The 18,677-nt window shown below is 42.1% G+C and overlaps 1 pseudogene; it reads left to right on the top strand.

The window, feature by feature from the left end:
* Positions 1–10,247: 10,247 nt before the first annotated feature.
* On the top strand, positions 10,248–18,265 carry LOC121791035 (annotated as a pseudogene).
* Positions 18,266–18,677: the final 412 nt, after the last annotated feature.

Raw genomic sequence — 18,677 nt, 5'->3', positions numbered from 1 at the left:
ACTGCTTTAGCGGCGAAAACTAACCTTACTTTCTTGCTTTTTGGCAGTGTACATGCTGAATAAGGCTATCCGAAAGTCCTCCGGGCTTGAGGAGCCGGAGAAAGAGAAGGCTACCAGCTCGGCGCCTGATGCCGAGAAGAATCCGAAGAGGCAAAGACCTCTTCGGGTCCAAAGAAGCCGGAGTCGACTTCGGCAAGTAGGAAGGGGAAGACCCAGAAGCCCCCGAGAGCGCCAGAGAAAGACGTGGTCTTGGCGCCTCCTTCGGAGCATATCTGTGAGCCATTTTTATGGCCCACGGACTTCGCCGAGGTGAATTGTCTTTTTGATTCTTTGGCTTGGCTTCTGTCCTGTATTTTTGGTGCCCTCTGTTGACTTTTTCCTTATCCATTTTCAGAGGAACGATATGCTCTCCAAGCTCGTCGCCGTCGAACTCTCCAAAGCGTCCAACGACTATGCTGAGATGCAGAGGAAATTGGCGGCTGCTTGTCACCGGGCCGAGCAGGCCGAGGCAAACTTTGAGAAAGCCAGAGCTGCTAGGATTTCGGCCCAGGATGAAGCTCAGTTTGCCAAAAACCAGCTCGTCATCCAGCGAGAGCAGACGAAACGGAGTGATGCTGCCGCCGGTGGTTGCCCAGGGGGAGGCTCTCCGTGTTTACACGGAGAAACTCTTTTTGAGCAGCCAGTTCTCGGCTTTTGTCGGTAGTCTGGTAAGGCTAATTGCCGATAAGGGCGAGCAGGGGGCCGACGTCGTGCTGCCTCTGTACAGCCGAGAGATAGCAGCTCGGCTTCAGAATCTGCCGCTCCTTGAGGAGCTCGCTTCATCCTCGGTCCTGCTTTCTGCAGACCGAGTCCGGAGCTGTCGAGCTGATCGGGACGAGAACCTGGAGGCTATCTTTGCCTCCGTGGGACCCGTTTCACCCGCTTCGACTTACAACGGAGAGGGTGAGGCCGAGCCGCTGGAGCTGGAGGCCGAAGTCGAGCGGGCCGGGCATCCGGAGAAGGAAGCCGATCAGGAGGCGGAGGCGAGGCCGGCAGGATGCGAGGCCGAGGCTGAGGTAGCTCAGGAGAAAGAAGCTGAACCAGACCAAGGAGCCGGAGACGAAGCTGGCGGAGTATGATTTCGTCTCCCTTCTCTTAGTCTAGTTTCTTCCTTGTACGGTGGCCTTGAAGCCCTCTTAGTGTAAAAAATTTTCCTTGTGAATGAAAAATTCTCTACACTTGTCTTCGTATAGCTTTTCGTACTCGCCTTTATTCCTGTTGTTTTTTACTATCTGCTCGGTACAGCTGCCGAACTAATATAGCTGCTTTGTACTCAAGGAGATGGAGATACTTCACTGGAAACGGCTGTACTCTTCGGCTTTAGACGAAGCTGAGAAAAGAGCTATAGCCGATCAGACGAAGAATGACGAGCTTCTGGCTCGTTTAGTGAAGCTGGATGCCGATAATAAGGACTTAGAGTCCGATAAGAATGATCTGGAGGCCGAGCTGAATACGACCATTGCTGAGAGGACTGCGTACGAGGATTACATCCGTGTGCGCGGGGGAATGACCATATCAGATGTTCAGAGTCGAGTTGACGAACTGTGGGAGGAATATAATGTACTCCGGAGGAACAATGCGCTGGAGAGCTCGGCTTGCCAACAAGTCGTGACATCATTGCGGCGCTGGGCCTCTCGGTACGACATCATTCTTGCCCGGCGTCCCTCAATTGAGAGATTCCTCCGGCATTTCCGCCAACAGATGCTAGTACTCCAGCTCAAACCTCTGATTCACTTGCTCAAAACCCTACTCCAAGTCAGCAACGAACTCAGGGACAACCGGAGACGTCAAGTCGAGGACGGACTGAAGTTCGCAGAGGAGCTGTGGTTATGAGTGAGCAAGATCGGCAAATGCTTCGTGAAGAGACTCTTCGCCGCCGAGGTGCTAGGGCTTCCCGGCTCAGAGAAGAGGTGGCAGGTCGATTAGAGCATCTCGTCGACCTGCTTATTCTGCAGCTGCCGAGAACGCCCGAACTCAGCTTCACGAGGATTTTGTGAATAGATGGCTCAACTTTAGCAACCCTGGACAGTAGAATAGTCCTTTGTAATAGCGTAACGCCATCTTGTAGGGTAGCGGAGTTGTGTGCCGAACAAGATTTGAAAATGAAATTTTGTTTTGTTTTCGCTTCTAACACTGTGTATTTACAGCTTAGCGAAAAAATTTCATCGTACTTGTCCTCGGTCTTATGAAGTAGACTTCTTTGACCGGACTTGTCTTTGGTCTGATGAAATAAACATCTTTGACCGGACTCGTCTTTGGTCTGATGAAATAAACATCTTTGACCGGACTCGTCTTTGGTCTGATGAAATAAATATCTTTGACGGACTTGTCTTTGGTCTGATGAAATAAACATCTTTGACCGGACTCGTCTTTGGTCTGATGAAATAAACATCTTTGACCGGACTCGTCTTTGGTCTGATGAAATAAACATCTTTGACCGGACTCGTCTTTGGTCTGATGAAATAAACATCTTTGACCGGACTCGTCTTGTGTTCTAATTTGGCGATTTTTGTCGCCGGGATTGAACTTTCCCTTGTCCTAATTCGGCGAGTTTTATCGCGTGGATCGGACTTTCCCAGTTAACCGAAGTGGTCTTATGCAGTAAACCTCTTTGACTAGACATGGTCGTCCTCGGTCTTATGAGGTAAACTTCTTTGACCGAACTTGGTCGTCCTAATTCGGCGAGGTTTATCGCGTGGATCGGACTTTCCCTTGTCCTAATTCAGGCAAGTTTTATCGCTGAGAATCGGACTTTTCGTTGCAGTTCGTTTCAGACGAAGTGCTTGATTTTTAAGCCGAATTGTGGTCTTGTATCCTCTTTAGAAGCTTGGACTTCACAATCGTTGGCTTATTGCAGCTCGTTTCAGACGAACTGCTTGTTTAAGCTGAATTGTGGTCTTGTATCTTCTGTAGAAGCTTTGACTCACAATCGTTGGCTTATATATGTTCTAAGAAGGGATCAGCCTTCGAAGAACAAGATACCTCAGTAACATTTGTAAGAGACGACACGCACCGAAACAGACAAAACACACAGACAAAAACGCACAGAGACAAATAAAGACCAAGCAAACCAAAGAAAGCACATTGACCGGACTGTCTCTTACAAATGGAACTTTTTGAGGTTGGAAACGTACCATGTTCGGGGTACTTGTGCTCTTGACACGTGAGTCAATTTGTAAGACCCTTTGCCGAGGACTTCTGACACCCGATATGGACCTTCCCATGTGGGTTCGAGTTCGCCCAGCTTTTCTGCTCGGCTTACTTCGTTGTTTCTCAAGACGAGATCTCCCACTTGAAATTGCAGCTTCTTCACCCTTTGGTTGTAATACCGGGCTACTTGCTCCTTGTACTTGGCTGCTTTTATGCAGGCCAATTCTCTTCTTTCTTCGGCAAGATCTAGTTCGGCTCTCAGTCCGTCACCATTCATTTCTGAGGAGAAATTGAGTTCGGGGACTGGGTATGCCAATCTAAACCGGAATCACGGCTTCAGTGCCGTACACCATCGAGTTCGGCTCCGGTGTGACTTCGGTCATTCCGCCTGCCTCTGACTCCGGCTGCTGTGATTGCTATGCTTGATGGTGCCGAACTGATTGCTCGGCACTGCTGTGATTGCTATGCTTGATGGTGCCGAACTGATTGCTCGGCACTTTTAAGCGCAATCTGCGAACACACTTGCTCTTTTTCGATCACCTCGGATGACCGCTATCTCTCCTTTGGTGGGGAAGGTGTTCGGCGAGGAAGCCTCTGATCGCTATGATCGGGCTTCCTCCTGTCTCCTCGGGATGAGCTGTCTAAAGACCGTTTGCGACGGTCTGCCTCATCGGCACGGGAGAACTGGTCCGCAATGTCCCACATCTCTTGAGCTGTTTGCGGACTGCATTCCACGAGCTTTCTGTAGAGAGCTCCGGGCAGGATTCCTTTTGGAATGCCGAAATGACAAGTAGATCATTGAGATTATCTACTTGTAGGCATTCCTTATGGAATCTCGTCAGGAAGTCGCTGATCTTTTCGTCGCGACCTTGACGTATAGAAAGCAGCTGAGCCGAAGTAATCGGGCTTCCGCTTTCTAAAGAACCTCCTGTGGAAAGCATCCAATTAGATCTGGTAGGATCTAATGCTGCATTGGGGGAGGCTATCGAACCACCTCTTGCGTTCCGATAAGCAGTTCGGAAACAGCTTGCACATGTGGACCTCGTGAGACCCTGGTTCGCCGTGTTATATTGATAGCGTCCCAAGAAATCATGAGGAATCCACGAGTCCTTCATAGGTATTGACGGAGTTCGGTAGTTCTGTGGTAGGGGAGTTCGGGTAATATCGTCCGAGAACGGAGTCCTCAATGCTCCGTACATGGCGAACCCGACATTTCTTCTTCTTCGGTATGGAGGAGATGGAGTTCTCCTGTGATTCCTGTACCGAGGATTCTTTGTCTCCTGGAAGACATGACACTACTACTGCGGTAGTGACTATCTCGTATGGAGGGAGAGGGGGAATCCGCCGTTTTCGTCTCCGGCTGCTTTTGGCTTTTTTGCAGGAAGGTTAAGAATTCCTCCTGCTTTTCAGCCAAAAACTGCTTGACAGCCTCATTCAAATCGGGCTGCTGGGAAGACTCAGTGGGACGATTTTTGGAGCGGCTTGTTCCTTCGCCATGAGAACTGGTGGTGGATTTATCCCTAGGCTGTTTTCCAGACCTATGGGATGGATTGGCTTCCTCCTGGTTCTCACGGGCAGGAATACGGGGTACTCTGCGATCTGGTATGCATTTTTTGGGTGGAAAAAATGGAGCAAAAATTCGCTTTATCACAAATTTTGTTCTCTGCTTCCCACAGACGGCGCCAGTGATGAATCCGCGAATTTCTGATGTTTGTAAATGCTGGTAGAAGATAAAGACTACGACACGAAGAATTTACGTGGTTCGATTTACTGAAGTAAATCTACGTCCACGGGAAGAAGGGAGGGCAAGATTGTATTGCTTGATCTGGGATTACAGCTTACAACACAGACTTGCTATATGCTATTTTATCTCTATAGAGCTTAACCTTTTTCTATCTGATCTAAGTTCTATTTATACATTGAACTAAGATCGTGGCTTGCCTCACCACTAAGTCGTGGATGTCGTGTAGGTCATGGCCTAAGATCGTGGATGTAGCGTAGGTCATGGCCTACGATCGTGGCCTGAGTTGACACCACGTGGTAGTGGGTGTGTTGGAAGTTGTGGAAATCCTGTATGGGTCCACTAACTCCTTGTTCGGTCGAATACTGAGACCGAACTGCTTTGGTTGCCGATCTGAGAGTAGAGCTTGATGCCGACCTGAGAGCAGAGCTTGATTAGTTGGCTCTTACCGAGCTGTAGGCTGAGGCCGAACTCTTTGTTCGGTCGAATACTGAGACCGAACTGCTTTGGTTGCCGATCTGAGAGTAGAGCTTGATGCGTTGGCTTTTACCGAGCTGTAGGCTGAGGCCGAACTTTTTGGTAATGCCGAACTCATACTCTTCCTTGGGCTTTGGGCTGATGGGCCGTCATTGCTGTTGGGCTTGTTTAGTACGCACCCCCATCATGCAACAATAGAACTCAGCTAGATTGGAATGTTTGTCTTAACGATTGACCTTAGACTAGAAGACCTGAGTGTATTACAGGAGAGGCTGTAGAATGTAGTGGTCTTGTTTCCTGTCTTAACCATAATAACAATTTTCTTATTCTCGAGTGGCTTTATATTTATATTTATATTTATATTTATATACTTATAATGTCCTCGCCTAATTTCTTCTATTGTTATTTCACTCTTACAAATTCACTTGCAAGTGCTTGGTGAAAGTCTATTGTTTGTTATTGCGCGCAAGAATATGAACGAAATTCGGAAAATTCGGACATTTAATAAAGGGTAAAAGTGGAATTCGGCTGACAAATATGGTACGATAACGCTCTTAGGCCATCTACAATCCTGTCATTATACCGTCCCTTAAATTACTATTTGCGGGTCTCATTGTACTTTTTTACTCAATCTCTTAACTAAGGGACGGAACCTGCAACCCTCCGTCTCTTAACCGTCCCTTAAATTACTATTCATTCAATTTCATTTTTTATTTTTATTTCCAACCAAATTCAATTAAAAAAACACACTTCATTAAAAATAAAATAAAATTACAACATAAAATTTTAAAAAAAAAACATAATTAAAAATCCAAAAAAAATTAAAAATACATAATTTAATTTCCTCTGCCAAAGTTTGCCCAAATGTGTTCCATTAGATCATCTTGGAGTTGGGCGTGGGTGGAAGAGTCACGTGTCCTTGCCCAAATAGACAACCGTTCTTGTATAGACGGATGCACTCCACTTCGATGCGGACTACTTGCGGTTGAGCTTCCGGGGCTTCAGGGTCAAACCAATTTCCCGCCTCGGGTCCTTCGTCTTGGACAATCATGTTGTGCAAGATTATGCACGTATACATGATGTCGACCAAGCTCTCCATGAACCACGTACGAGCCGGGGCTTTGATAATGTTGAAGCGCGCTTGGAGAACCCCGAACGCCCGCTCCAAATCCTTCCGAGCAGCCTCCTGCTTCTGCGTAAAAAAGCGTCCGCTTTGCGTTCATAGGCCTAGCGCATGTCTTCACGAAGGTTGGCCACTTCGGGTAGATGCCGTCAGCAAGATAGTACCCCATTTTATAGCGCCGGTTGTTAGCGGTGAAGTTGATGGCCAACGCTTTACCATCCAAAACTTCGGCGAAGAGGTCGGATTGGTGGAGCACGTTTATGTCGTTGTTCGAGTTGGGGACCCCGAAGTACGCATGCCAGATCCATAACCGGTAGTCGGCGACGGCCTCGAGTATAACGGTGGGGTGGGTGCCTTTGTGGCCGCTCGTGTACGACCCCCTCCACGCCACCGGGCAATTCTTCCATTGCCAGTGCATGCAATCGACGCTGTCAAGCATCCCGGGGAATCCATGCACTTCTTCGTGAAGGCGAAACAGGAACTGGCAATCTGTAGTGCTTGGCTTCCGGAGAAATTCGTCGGTGAAGGCTGCCCGGACGCCTTTGCAGAATTGGAGCAAGCACATTCTCCCAGTGCTGTCTCCAATGTGGAGGTATTCGTCCGCAGTTTGTCCAGTCGCAGGCTGACGGATTGCTGCAGTACATTTCTGCAGCATCGTGTGGTTGGGGACGGGCGACAACGTCGCACCTTTCTTGGAAGAACTCTTCCTGGGCCGCCAATGTATTTGCGATGTGGAGAAATAGCGGTTGCCGCATGCGGAAACAGCGACGGAAGTAGGTATCTCCCCACACCGGGTTATTGCAGAAGTAGTCGCGGACTAACCTTGCGGCGGCTTCCTCCCGGTTATGATGGATATAAGTCCGGGAGCGTCTTTGGGGAGGTGCGGCTTCCTCCGCCTCCCGACGTCGATCTTCTTCAAGTGATTCTTCCATTATTCTACGCATTTGCTTATACGGATCCATGAGATCGATTAAATTTGATGGAAGAATAAAAGAGAGATGATTTGAGATTAAAATTGGAGAGGAAATGAAGATGATTTGGGAAGAATAGATGTGTAGTTGTATGTGAAATGAGGATGAATTAGAAGTATTTATAGAGTTAAAAAAAAATGGAAACGGCTATAAAAACGGTAACATTACCGTTTGCCAATTTTTTATTTTTATTTTAATTCGAATTTAAAAAAAAATGATTTATTACGCCAGCGTGACGAATCCCACTCGCGGGCCGGCGAGTGGGCGTCACACATGGCCTGGGAGCGCGCCACGTCGACTCGGCGCGTGGCGAGCCGTCTCGCGTTTCGTCACGGTGGAACGGGACTGGTGACGGGTTGGGGGTGGGCTGGTGACGGGACGAGACGCCTGCAACGCGTCTCGCCCCGGTTCCGTCACGCAGGAACGAAATACGGGCCACCCGCGTAATGCGTTGCGGGTAACCTTATCTACTCCTACACACAAAGATGGCTTTTGCGGACAGATAAGATCATAGGAATTTATTCCGAAATGTTTTATCGAGATACATTTTCTGTATATAAGTTCCAGAGTTTTAGTAAAGGTTCCGGCCCTCAAATCATATTTCATCAATCTAAACTAAATCTACAAAAAAAGTTGTTTCTACATTTAATTTGATTTGAATTATTTTTTATTATAAATTTAATTTTAGATAAATAAATCATTTTTAAAGAAGCTTTGAGGTTTCACTTCCTCATGTTATATACCTCCATTTCTCCAACCTCAATTATTAGTAAACTTTGTTGGCGCACACAATTATTAGTAAACTTTGTTTGTGAAATGAAGAATACAATACACCATCTTTATTCAATAAAACAAAGTTTACTTGAATACAAAACCATTGCAATATTTACTCATCAATCTAAATTTTTAGAATATTAACTGAAATACAATTAAAATTACTATTTGTTCTCATGGTCACAATTTTATGCCGATTCATCTGCACTCCATGGTTGTAGTGAAATCAAGAATGAGCCCGGTATGAGGGGCTGATAGTGTGAACAACATAATGTTGTCCATGTCATTCACAGTATGAGAATCAACCTGCCCTTGTATAGGCTGAGTTGTTGATCGGGTCATCGCAGTTTGTGACTCAGTCAGCCCTTGCTGAAGAAAAATATTTCTACAACCTAGATAGACTTTGGGTCCACTATTTCATCCCCAAACTTATTCAAAACTATGTTAAGAATAAGTTTGAATAGTCGGTAAGGACGTGAGAACATTATACTAGTAATGATACATTGAGATATCGCGTGACTCAGGAAGGAGCTGTTGCTGAACTGGGTTCGACGATCGCCGAGTTCGCGTTTGGCTCAGCATTGTTGAGAGGTGGCTGATCACATCAATGCGGATGCATGGAAGCTTAGCATGAGGAACATAACACAAGAACAAGAAGTGTAGTTCAAATAGTGGTTGAACTAACGGCTAGTAGCCGTTGGAGCTTGCGGTTGTAACTGCACAATTGAGTGAAGCTCTCATTCACTCATTTTAGTTCTTTGTTTGTATAAATAGAGTAGTTAACTCATTGTTGAGACTGACACACATTGTAATCACTTCTTGATTTCATTGAATAAGATTTCGGTTTCAACTCTCTCAATATCTCTTTCATTCTTCACTATTTCATTCAACACTCGTTCTTGTTATTCGTTTGATCGATTCATATTGATAATCCAACAATTGGCGTCGTGTGTGGGAAGGCGATTGATCGATCAAAGTAATTGCTACAATGGCAGCAAGGTTCGAGGCAGAGAAGTTTTTAGAAAGGAATGATTATGGCTTATGGAAAATGAAGATGATGGCGGTTCTAGTGCAGCAAGGCCTAGCTGCAGTTCTGACTTCGACTGAATCAGATGGGAAGGGAAAGGCTCCTGCACTAGATGAGAAAAGCTCAAGCAAAGTTCGATGAGATGCAGTTAAAAGCTCACAGTGCTGCCATTTTATGTCTTGGAGACAAAGTGCTGCGAGAAGTTCAAGGAGAGACAACTGCATCTGGCATCTTGAAGAGGCTTGATGATGTTTACTTGGCCAAGTCTTTGGCTAACCGCCTATATATGAAAAGAAGGCTTTATTCATATAATTTTTCTGAAGGTAAGTCGATTGTGGAGCAATTGGAGGACTTTTGCAAATCAGCTGATGATCTTGAGGCTGTTGATGTCAAGATCAATGATGAAGACAAGGCTATCTTGGTTCTCAATGCCTTGCCTAGCTCCTATGATCAGTTGAGAGATGCCATTCTTTATGGGAGAGATAAGACTATCACCTACAATGAGGTTCATGCTGCACTCATGGCAAAAGAATTACAGAAAGGCAGTTTTAGAAACCCTGATTCTCAGCCTGAATCACTCAACATCAAGAGGTGGAACAAAAAGAAGTTCAAGAAGAAAGCTGATGAGACAAAGCATGAAGGCTCTGGGATGAAAGAAACGAGGTCTTGCCACTGGTGTAAGAAACCATGACATTTGAAAAATGATTGTTTTGGCTGGAAAAAGAAGTTGGCCTCAGAAAGCAAGTCTCACACAAATGTGATCAGCAGTGATGGTGAAGATGTCGTTGAAGTGATGAATGTGATGGACAGAATTGAAAATGGCTCATGGATAATGGACTCAGGCTGCTCATTCCATATATGTCCAAATGTGGACTGGTTTAATGATCTAGCCGAATGTGATGGATCAGTTTTGCTGGGGAATAACAAAGCATGCAACATCAAGGGGTCTCGTCTCGCAATGTATTTATTTATTTATTTTTAAATTTTTTTAGTATCCCTTGGGGGTTTAAATTTACCTTCAAAAACCAAAAACTGACTTAAAAAATTGGAGCGAGTAATCGCCAACAATGGTGCAGTTCCACCAACATATAATCAGCGATCTCCTGGAAGAGCCCAGCGGCAGCGTAGTCGTCCTCTCCGCCGGCCTCGGCCTCCCCAAACTCGTCTCTACACTCCTCACCCTCCATGACGCCTCCCAGGGCTCCGTCCTCATCCTCAACGCCTCTCCTTCCCAGAAGGCTTCCATCGACGCCGATTCTCACTTCCCCTCCATCACCGCTGACCTCTCCCTCCCCCACCGCCTCTCTATCTACACCTCCGGAGGCATCTTCTTCATCACCGCTCGGATTCTCATCGTCGATTTGCTCACTCGCCGCTTCCCCACCACTGCCCTCGCCGGAATTCTCCTCCTCAATGCCCATTCACTTTCCGATACTTCAACGGAGGCTTTCATCGTTCGGATTCTGCGCTCCTTGAATCGCTCTCTCTACGTTCGAGCCTTCTCCGACTGCCCTCAGGCCATGGTTTCCGGCTTCGCCAAAGCTGAGCGCATCCTTAAGTGCCTTCATCTCCGCAAACTCCATCTCTGGCCTAGGTTTCAGGTGATAGGCTTCTTATTTCTGCTAATGAATATGTTAATTGACGTGACTACACAGCAACTTGCTTTCATATTATTATCAACCTAAATTGTTGCTGGACTTTTTTCGTCAGCTAAGTTTTCTTATTGATAATAGTCTCTGTAATATAAATGAAAGGGTCATGCCTTTAAATAGGTCTCTCGTTGTTCATTTATGCGTGTAGCATATCCAAATGATGTTTCTATATCCAAATGTTGTTTCTTCACATCAGCATAGAGTTATTTCGATCATTTTCATTATAATAATCACTTAGTAAATTAGGTGCAATTACTAATTCGTGATCTAGCATGTACAAAATGAAACTTCCTTCTAAATTCTATATACAGTTCGTTGTTGCTCAGTGTTTCTAAAAATTATTGGGGGTGGATTTAGGTTTATGTTTCACAGCATTTGGAAAGGGACCCTCCAGAGGTTATTGACATTCGTGTCCCTATGTCGACTTACATGATTGGGATTCAAAAGGCAGTGATAGAAGTGATGGATGCTTGTTTAAAGGAGATGAGGAACACTAACAAGGTTGATGTGGAGGATTTGACTGTGGAGAACGGGTTGTTCAAGTCTTTTGATGAAATTGTGAGGAGGCAGTTGGATCCTATATGGCATACATTAGGAAAGAGAACAAAACAGCTAGTCTCAGATTTAAAGTCATTGCGGAAGTTGTTGGATTATCTCGCAAGGTACTTTGTGCTGATATCCATGTTCTACAGGATTTAATTACATTCTTTTTTACAGAAAGATACTAGAATTATTTATATTGTTTGAGGTAATCATTTCCGTGACTGTTAGTTGAGCTGCTGTGGAAGTCTGAGAATTTTTTTTATTCATGGCAGTGTCCTTTCAATTGTTGTTAAGATGACTGAGAGGGTGTTAATCTACAATGATGCATGTAAAAAATAAATCTTAAGAGATGAATGCCTCATTGGGGTTAGATTATTTCTTATCTCATTCCTCTGACAATTTTCTCACTCCTAAAAGCTGCACTAACAATGTAGTTGTGATAAACACATTTTGTGGAAGAGGAATTTGGGTCCTTACTCCTAGCAAATCTCTAAATCTTGAAATTAGTTTTAGATTCGGGAGAAAGATGAAAAATAGATATATATTGGAAAGTATATGGGGTGCCAGAGTTTAATAGGAAACAAGTTTTAGGTCATATGCTGGGTTTCCGAATGCAAGGAAATCTGAGACAATATTTATCATCCATGAAGTATGTTTATCCCTACTTTGTTAATGACTAGAAGTTCAACTGGACTCAAGCTCAATCGTACCAAATTTTAGTCACCTACACTCCAAATGCATGGGTAAAACTTGTCATTTGTCCAACCTCTTGAATTGGAAAATTGATATTAGTCGTTTGAATAGTTGGAGTACTCTTAATACTTAGTTAACTGCTCTTATGCTTGATGTAGAAGACAGCAGGTTTTCTTCCATCAATAAACCCTGGATATTGATATAATATTTGTTTTGTTTGTTTATGATCTACTTAGAGCATGTAAAACCGTTGAATAACTCTGTATGCCTCTATATGTTTCTCTCCTGCTGAACGAGTTTGTGTTCATAACTATGATTAAAGTAAAACTAAAGTCCAGTTTTAGTAAATTTGTTCCTGAATGCTTATAGGCATGGCTTTCTGAGTTTTATGTCTCATTGCATTTTAATAGGTATGATGCAGTTACTTACCTGAAGTATCTGGATTCCCTTAGAGCCTCTGAGAGTTTTCGATCTGTTTGGATCTTTGCTGAGTCTAGTTACAAGATTTTTGAGTATGCAAAGAAGCGGGTTTATCATTTTGGTAGGTCAGGTAGTGGGAAACCGATTGGATTGGGTAAGGTTGGATCAACCAAGAAGAGAAAACTAGACGAAAGGAACAAGGATGAAGATGGTGATTTTTTTTGCTTCACGCAGTAGCTATTTATCGGTTGAATTTCTAATATTGTTGCTTGATTTCGTTTTCATCACATGGTGTATGATGTTTTTTATATTTGGATTTGGATTAGATAAGGAAATATTCCATTTCCTTGTCCTCCAAAACTATCAAGTATGGGCATTATTGGATAATTTTAAGCTGTCAATAAATAAACAGTAAGGATTTTAACTGATTTGTGTTTATATACTTCACCTGAATGAGTTTACTATCCAACAGCTGCAACTACTGGTTTAGTGCTGGAGGAAATCTTGGAGGAACCACCAAAGTGGAAGGTGTTACAAGTGAGTGAGAGACTTCCATTTATCATGGAAATCCTTGATTTGTTTTTTTTTTGTTTATGAATAAATGATCTCAGAAATGTGTTTTTCCAATCTTTGTGATTTCACTATTTTGCAAGGGAAATTATCTGAAGTTATTGGATCTGGTGATCAAAGGTTAACATGTTAATCAAACTTTACATATTTTGAGCTGAATAGTGTTTTTCCATCAGAATGTGTTCTTCACTAAGCCTCTAAGTTATATTTATAACCCCCTTGTCAGTTTCCATCAGAGTCCATTTTTTACGTCCTGAGCCCACCACATGACTCTTGGGACATTCCATTATTTGCATGGGAATATTCTAGGAATTTCTTGAAATTCCACATGTGTATATGCAGATGGAAAATAACAAAAGTTGCATGCTCTATTTAGCAATTTGTGGGAAATAGTTTGTATGGAAAATGCAACAAATTGTGGCATAAATTAATTAGGCTAATTTCTAGTTTTTGTGGTATTGTGGTCGGATTGAATTTTGAAAATTGGCTTCCTTCTCAGGATATTCTCATGGAAATACAAGAAGAGAGACAGAAGCAAGAAATTTCCGGACAAGAATCAGTAGTTGGGAATGAAGATGATGAAAATGGAAATATACTTGTGGCTTGCAAAGATGAGCATTCATGCATTCAGCTTCAAGATTGCATCACAAAAGGCAGGCATAAGGTTTTCAAACATTATTTGTATTCGGTGTCTAGTTATCTTTTGCCTCTCCCTAATCATTTTTCCTGCTGGCAATCCTTGACCTGATTGGTGATTGTGTCTATTGTCAAGTGTCTAAAAAAGTTACTGATGTTATTTTCCCCTAAAAAAGTTATTGATTTATCTTCAGAATACTTTTGAGCTCATTTTCCAGCTTAACGGATGCCATCTTGTAAATTTACTTTTTTCACTGCATGCTGTGGTCAAGAACATCATAAAGATTGTCCGCAGCTTTTTGGTTCAACTGACTCTAAAAACATGTTCATGTTTGTTGGGACTGTCAAACATGGCCTCAAATTGTATTCTTCCATAGGCTTCAATCTAAAAACTGTAAATTGGTGCATATAACTTTCAAGCCAAGAAATATCCTCATTGGATTTTACAAGGTTCTTCACAGTTCTAATTTTTGCAATAGAGAACTATGGGAGTTAGTTCTTCATTCATGAACCACTACCCCCCCCCCCCCACACACACACGCACAAAAAAACATTGTCTGAACAAGTTCTGCTTATCGAAGAAAATTACGTAGTAGGCAGGCATAGTTTCTGTGTTAAGTCATCTGCTTTAGTGAGTCGATTAGCCTGATTTGAGTCATTTGACAAGCCTTTGGGGAACTATATTATGTGTGTTACCATGTGTTGTTATTTTACTGTGCAGCATTTGATTACAATAACCATATTTTTTTGTTTGCTTCTTTTGAAGGTAATTCGAGAGGAATGGGAAAAATATTTGCTGAGTAAAGTGGAGCTACAGGCTTTACCAAAATTCAAAAAAAAGAAACCAAAAGCACCCAAAGGTATTGGACTTCTTGACGGAGTCATTCCCTCTGTTTCTGGACAGAAAGCTGACGTAAGTAGCATAAACAAGCTAGAAAATGATGCACTGATGGCTGCAGCACATGAAATAAGTAAATTGGCAAAAGTGAATAGTGACAGAGAAGGTGGACGTGGAACCAATAAAGAACATGGGAAAAGTGAAGGAAAAAAGAAAAAACCTGTGTTTAGCGAACCTGACCCTGAATCTGATACTGGTGTTCAACCTAAGATTCCAACCCTAAAACATGATAAAGTGCAAAATCCTATTGCTGGTCATGTTCTTAAAAATGCATCTGAGAGTGAGTGTTTGGACAGAAGAATTCTACGAAAGCATGCTCAAGAACCAGAAAATGTCCTGCTATCATCAGTGTTTTTTCATGCCCTGGAGAATGATAAGAATATACTTGATATTTTGCAGCCCTCTATCATAATTCTTTACCACCCTGACATTGCTTTTGTTAGAGAAATTGAAGTCTACAAATCTGAGAATCCCTCGAAGAGGTTGAAAGTTTATTTTCTATTTTATGAAAATTCTACTGAAGTTCAGAAATTTGAGGCAAGTATACGTAGGGAAAATGGAGCATTTGAATCACTGATCAGACAGAAGTCTCTAATGATGGTATCTGTTAGTCAGGTTTGATATATGCACTCCTTAATTTCCTCCCTGATCCCTTAACAGTAAAATGTCTTACTTGTGCTTCATTGTTTAATTCTGTTAAATGCTTTGATCTGCTGTGCCTTTCAGGATCCAAAGTTTCTATTCCCTACATTTGCAAACTGAGGATACTTTTGTTAATTGTTGCTAGGAAAATTTGCATGCATGTCATATAATAATTCTATATATAGAGTGCATTATCTTCTTAGCTAAGTCGGGTGCTTATATCTTAGGCCTGAGTATTTATCAAACATTGAGAAGTTACCTTTGCTAGCTCACCTTAGGGGCCATTATGAATGATGGACTATAGCTTAGAATTATACTCCCTCTGTCCCACAAAGATTGTCCCACTTTGACCGAGCACGGGTTTTAAGAAATATAATGAAAAGTGAGTTGAAAAGGTTAGTGGAATGTGGGTCCTACTTTTATATATTAGTTTTATAATAAAATGTGAGTAGGATTTTAAGAAATATAATGAAAAGTGAGTTGAAAAAGTTAGTGGAATGTGGGTCCTACTTTTATATATTAGTTTTATAATAAAATGTGAGTAGGAATGAGTTAGTGGAATATGGGTCCACTACAAAAAATGGTAAAAAGTGAAATGGGACAAATTCTGTGGGACGGACGGAAATGGAAAAATGGGACAATCTTTATGGGACAGAGGGAGTATATTTAAAAAAAATCTTGAGTGATACTGAAAAGTGTTGTATTGCCTAGAAGGTTGATCTTAACACTATTACTTCCGAATGGTTGTAGCAGGAACTCAACTCTTGGCTTAATTTGTAGCTCCTTAATCCATTTTGTAGCTGGAACTCAACTCTTTGCTTAATTTGTAGCTCCTTAATCCATTCCTTCCTAGTTCCTACACTCAGGAGTGGTTGGAGCAGATAGTTTGTGCATGCAACAAAAAGTAGTAGCTAAACAACAATTGTAGCACACTAAGGTGTTTGGCCTATCTTCCAATAATCCCTGCATCGCACTTGTTGCTTAGAGTAGACTTACCTCTCTGTACCTTTTATAGGAACTTAGGGTTTCACCACCTTTCCCCATGAGACCCCCGTTATCCTTCCGTTTACATATATGATCATTGAACTTCCCTATTACACTGACACAAGAGATTGTAGGGTTAATGCAACTTTGCTATAGCAAAAGAACCGTAAGAAACCTATAATATTATAAGTATACTATATATGTGTATAGACAACATAGTTGTCATATAGTTCAATGATTACAAAAATTATTTTAATAATTACAAATGGATCTCTTAGCAAATGGAGATAGTTGTTGGTTTTTACGTTAATTGATTATTTCTTTGATAACAACTCAGGATGACCAATTTTTGGGGATAAATTCTTCCCTGGAGCCCCCAGTCAGTCACTGCCCAAAACATGATTACCAGAAAAGCTGGTGGAAAGAAAGGAGTAGAAAAAGAAATGCAGGTAGGTGCATTTGTATTTTTTTTCACTAAACCAATGTTGAAGTCCATAACTTTCTGCAATTTCTTCTAGATCATAGTGGACATGAGGGAATTTATGAGCAGCCTTCCAAATGTGCTCCACCAGAAAGGCATGCGTATTGTACCAGTGACTCTGGAAGTTGGAGATTACATTCTGTCCCCACTGATATGTGTTGAGCGTAAGAGTATTCAAGATCTCTTTATGAGTTTTTCATCAGGCCGTTTGTATAACCAGGTGGAAATGATGTCGCGCTACTATCGTATACCTGTCCTCCTGATCGAGTTCTCACAGGATAAAAGCTTTTCCTTTCAGGTTTTTTAGTAAAGATTGCTCTTATCATTTCGAGAGTGCTTAAACTTGTTTACCAAGTACAGTGGGTTTACATGTGCAGTCTGCAAATGAGATAAGTGATGATGTTACACCAACAAGCATTATATCCAAGTTGTCGTTGCTCGTTCTCCATTTTCCTCGTCTGCGCATTGTTTGGTCGCGCAGCTTGCATGCCACTGCTGAAATTTTCTCTACTCTTAAAGCGAATCAAGAAGAACCTGATGAGGCTAAGGCAATTAGAATTGGTGTCCCATCAGAAGATGGTATTATCGAGGATGATATCAGGTAAGGTTCTTATATTCTTTTTATTGTTGAGTTTCCTACCCTAAGCATCATTCTCGCTTAAAAGTTTTTTGGAAGAAACAATGATCTCAAAAACTATTGATAAATTGATAGTACAAGTTAGAAAAATTGAGATAGAATTAATACAATTGATAAAGGTTTGGATAGAGTTAATAAATTTGAAAATAGGGATATAGTAATTGATAAAAATCTAATATTATTATTTGGGATGTATTTATGATTATGGGGTATGATTTTGTTTGTCAGAGCTGAAAATTTTAATACATCAGCGGTTGAGTTCCTTAGACGGCTTCCTGGGGTCACAGATTCCAATTATCGGTTGATAATGGATAAATGTAAAAGCTTGGCAGAAGTTGCCCTACTTCCAATGGAGGAGCTAGCGGTGTTGACGGGAGGTCACAAAGCTGCCAAAACCTTGAGAGATTTTCTTGATGCCAAGTTTCCCACCTTGCTTTAGAGCTCCTTTGATTTTTAGGTAATGCACTATTTCTCACATGTCTCAGTTTTCATATATATTTCATTCTTTCATAATTTATTTAGAATGTTATGAATATGGTCAGCCAGCAGCAGCCGTGTGTGCATGGGAGCAAGGTGGAGTTGCGGCATAGGAGATCAAGGCTTGAGCCGAGGAGTTAGTTAGTGAACTAGCCGTTAGAAGAAGTTTGTTGTAACTGATTAAGTGCAAAGCTCATGCACTCAATCATTGTAGTTAAGTAGTTAGTTCGTAGCTCAATAGTTAAGAGTGAAGAGCTCGGTTGTTAGTTAGATAGAGCACGTTTTCTGTTCCATTCCTTCTTCTTCAATGAGAGTTTACATTCCTCGTTACTAAAGAGTTCTTGATCGGATATTATTGATAATCAACATAGAAACTAACATTTAGATAATGTCTCCTGGTTAATTAGTGAAAAATGGTTACCTATGTACTTGATTGTATTACAATGTGTACAGCGCATGTTTCTTGACTTACAATCACACGGGGAAGTGTTTTATTGACTAAGTTGCAGTTCATTATTATGGTATTTTGTTTATACTTTTAGTGTATGTGTATGTTGTATGAGTTGCATTAAAATTAAAATAATAGTATCGTCTGTTGGAGGGAAATTAATAGTATCGTGCGGATCCTCTGTTGGAGGGAAATTAATAGTATTAGATAAAAAAATTATTTTTTCTCTCGTACTTTATTATCTCTCTACTCTCTAACCTTTAAACGTTAATTTCTTGAATTTCGTGTCTACAA

Source organism: Salvia splendens, unplaced genomic scaffold, assembly GCF_004379255.2.
Source record: "Salvia splendens isolate huo1 unplaced genomic scaffold, SspV2 ctg705, whole genome shotgun sequence".
Taxonomy (NCBI): Eukaryota; Viridiplantae; Streptophyta; class Magnoliopsida; order Lamiales; family Lamiaceae; genus Salvia; species Salvia splendens.
The sequence above is the reverse complement of the archived record's forward strand: the minus strand, read 5'-3'. Positions and strand labels throughout refer to the sequence as shown.